At 44.1% G+C, this 4,162-nt stretch overlaps 1 pseudogene; it reads right to left on the reverse strand.

The window, feature by feature from the left end:
- Positions 1–3,670: 3,670 nt before the first annotated feature.
- LOC122484672 lies at positions 3,671–4,162 on the reverse strand (annotated as a pseudogene).

Genomic DNA, 4,162 nt, shown 5'->3' on the forward strand with positions numbered 1-4,162 from the left:
TTTTTTTTTAATTTTTTTTCAACGTTTTTTTATTTATTTTTGGGACAGAGAGAGACAGAGCATTTTTTAAATTTTTTTTCAACGTTTTTTTATTTATTTTTGGGACAGAGAGAGACAGAGCATGAACGGGGGAGGGGCAGAGAGAGAGGGAGACACAGAATCGGAAACAGGCTCCAGGCTCCGAGCCATCAGCCCAGAGCCTGATGCGGGGCTTGAACTCCCGGACCGCGAGATCGTGACCTGGCTGAAGTCGGACGCTTAACCGACTGCGCCACCCAGGTGCCCCAATGTTTATTTGTTTTTGAGAGAGAAAGAGAGAGAGACAGAGTGTGAATGGGGGGAGGGGCAGAGAGCGAGGGAGACACAGAATCGGAAGCAGGTTCCAGGCTCTGAGCGGTCAGCACAGAGCCCGACACGGGGCTCAAACTCACAAACCGCGAGATCATGACCTGAGCCAAAGTCAGATGCTTAACTGACTGAGCCACCCAACCACCCCTATTTATTTATTTTGAGAGAGAGAGAGAGAGAGAGAGAGAGCACGAGCAGGGGAGCATGAGCAAAGAGAGAGAGAATCCCAAGCAGGCTCTGCACTATCCAGGGCTCGAACTCACAAACCAAGAGGTCAGGACCTGAACTGAGACCACGAGTTCTTGATAACTCCAGTATACTGTTATTTAAAAATATTTTACTTCTCTTCCTTGACTTGTCAACTTTAGCCATTATCAACTGGTTGCCTTTTAGGATTGAAAAGAATTCGGCTCTCAACCTCCCAATCTCTCCTTCCCTCCTAAATGTGGTCATGATCTACTGTTCTGAAGCCCTTCACTCCTCATCTACGCACCATCAGTCATCACACATCAGCTCACTACAGAGGCCATCTTTTGTCCAGACCACCAAAGATGGGATCTCTTGATTCTCCACATTGGTCCCTACCCCCTCTCCTCTCTTTCCACCTTCCAGCCACTATGAGCCATATTTTTGACGTCAAGTCGTTAACATTTCCCTCTTGGGCTGTAACCATAGACAAGTCTCCCGTCATTTGTCTAAAAGTTGATCCTTGTTTGAAAAAAACCAACGACAACCAAAAAATAGCATCTGACCATGTCAATATCACTCACTGCAGAGCCACGTGGTGGGCTGTGATCCAACATGACTGTGACAACCAGTTCTCATCATTTTGTGGATGAGGAAACCGAGATCAGAGAGGTTCAGGGGCCCAGATGAGCTCACTGGAGAATTTTAACTTCGAAGGAAGACATTGTACCGATGCTCTACAATCTCTTTCAAAAGATAGAAGATGAGGGAATATTTTCTAACTCACTCTATGAGACCAACGCTACCCAAATATGTAAATCAGACAAAGACATGACAAGAAAAGAAAACCACAGATCAATATCTCTCATGAACATATGTGTGAAAATCCTCCAAAAATATTAGCAAATCAAATCCAGCAATGTACAAAGAGAATTATACACAGTGACTAAGCAGGATTTCTCTCAGATATGCAAGGCTGGTTTAGTATTTGAAAATCAATTAGTGTAATCTATCACATCAACAGGCTAAAGAAAAGTGACGTGATCATATCAATAGTTACAGAGAAAACATTTGACAGAATTCAACACCCATTCATGCTAAAAACTCTCCGTAAATTAGGAATAGAGGGGAACTTCCTCCACTGGATAAAGAACATCTACCAAAACGTCTAGCTAACATCATACTTAATGGTGAGAAACTGGAAGCTTTCCCATTAAGATCAGAAATAAAGCAAGGATGGGGCGCCTGGGTGGCTCAGTCAGTTAAGCGTCTGACTCTTGATTTTGGCTCAGGTCAAGACACATGTCATGGCTCATGAGATCGTTCCCCGCATCGGGCTCCACCCTGACAGTATGGACCTTGCTTGGGATTCTCTCTCTCCTTCTCTCTCTGCCCCTCCCCTGCTCTCTCTCATACTCTCTCTCTCTCAAAATTATTTTTTTAATTAAAAAAAATTTTTTTAACGTTTATTTATTTTTGAGACAGAGACAGAGCATGAACGGGGGAGGGGCAGAGAGGGAGGGAGACACAGAATCAGAAGCAGGCTCCAGGCTCTGAGCCGTCAGCACAGAGCCCGACGCGGGGCTCGGACTCACGGTCCATGAGATCATGACCTGAGCCGAAGTCGGACGCTTAACCGACTGAGCCACCCAGGCGCCCCCAAATAAGCATTTTTTAAAAAGAAAAAAGAAAAGAAATAAGGCAAGGATGCTTCTCTCGCCACTGTGTTTCAACATTGCCCTTAAAGTCCTAGCTACTGCAGTCAGACAAGAGAAGGAAAGGAAAGGCATTGAGAAGGAAGAAATTAAAAAAAAAAAAAAAAAAAAAAGGAAGAAATCAAACTGTCTTTGTTCACAGATGACATGATCGTCTATACAGAAAATCTGGGGGCGCCTGGGTGGCGCAGTCGGTTAAGCGTCCGACTTCAGCCAGGTCACGATCTCGCGGTCCGTGAGTTCGAGCCCCGCATCAGGCTCTGGGCTGATGGCTCAGAGCCTGGAGCCTGTTTCGGATTCTGTGTCTCCCTCTCTCTCTCTCTGCCCCTTCCCCGTTCATGCTCTGTCTCTCTCTGTCCCAAAAATAAAATAAAACGTTGAAAAAAAAAAAAAAAAGAAAATCTGCAAGAGTTGACAATAAAAAGTCCCGGAGCTAATAAGTAATCGCAGAATACAAGGTTAATATACAAAAGGCAATCACTTTCCTATATACCGGCAATGAATGAAATTAAAAACACATTGTCATCTATATTAGCATCCCCCCAAAGGAAATGCTTAGATATAAATCTAACAACATATGTGTAAGATCTCTGTGAGGAAAGCTACAGAACTCTGATGAAAGATATCAAAGCAGCACTAAATAGATGGAGAGACATTCCATGCTCACGGATTACAGAGCTCAGTTTTGTCAAGATCTCCATTCTTCCCAACTTGATCTACAGATCCAGCGTCGCCCTAAATCAAAATACCAGCAAGTTATTTTGTGGCTATCGACAAAATGATTCTAAAATGGAATATGGGAAGCAAAAGCCCCCGAGTAGCCAACGTGGTACTGAAGGAGAAAGACAAAGTCAGACGGCTCATGCTACTTGTCTTCAAGACTTACCATAAAGCCACAGTAATCAAAGCAACTGTGGTATTGGCAAAGGAATAGACAAATAAATGAAGGAAAAGAATAGAGAGCCCAGAAACGGAGCCAAATGAATACAGTCGATTGATCTTTGACAAAGGAGCAAACGCAACACAATGGCGGAAAGAGAGCCTTTTCAACAAACGGTACTGGAACAACGTAGACATCCACCTGCAAAAACCTGCATCCAGACAGAATCTATTAGGTGCTTCGCAAAAATTGACCCAAAGTGGATCAAAGATCTAAATGTAAAGCGCAAAACTGTAAAACTCCTAGAAGATAACACAGGAGAAAATCTAGTTGACCTTGAGTATGGTGATGACTTTTTATTTATTTCTAGCTTTTTCTAAGATTTGAGTAATGTCTCCACCCAGCATAGGGCTTGAACCTACAACCCCAAGATCAGGATTTGCATGCTCCACCAACTGAGCCAGACAGGCACCCCGCTGATGACTTTTTATTTTTTATTATCCTTTTTTTTTTTTTATAGTGAAAAAATGCGTATGTAGGTTTAGCCAGCTGGACTCGGCTTAGTGATCCCAATTTTGTCGGCCACATCCAAAGCATCATAGTCAGGAGCCAGTCGGATATAGGCCTTCTTTTCTCCATCGGGCCTCATCAGAGTGTTGACCTTGGCCACATCAATGTCATAGAGCTTCTTCACAGCCTGTTTCATCTGGTGCTTATTGGCCTTGACATCTGCAATGAACACAAGTGTGTTGCTGTCTTCCATTTTCTTCATGGGTGACTTGGTCGTCATGGGGAACTTGATGATGGCATAGTGGCCAAGCTTGTTTCTCTTGTGGGTGGTCTTTCCAGGATATTTGGGCTGCCTTTGGAGATGTGGTGTCTTGGGCCATCAGAATGTAGGTGACGTGCAGATCTTTTTTCTATGACCGTGGACGCCTTTCAGCACCGCTTCCTTGGCCTTCAAAGCCTTTCCTTTGGCTTTGGGTTTGGGAGGGGCAGGGGCTTCCTTCTTTGCCTTCAGCACCATCTTCAT

Source organism: Prionailurus bengalensis, chromosome E1 (genome assembly GCF_016509475.1).
Source record: "Prionailurus bengalensis isolate Pbe53 chromosome E1, Fcat_Pben_1.1_paternal_pri, whole genome shotgun sequence".
Taxonomy (NCBI): Eukaryota; Metazoa; Chordata; class Mammalia; order Carnivora; family Felidae; genus Prionailurus; species Prionailurus bengalensis.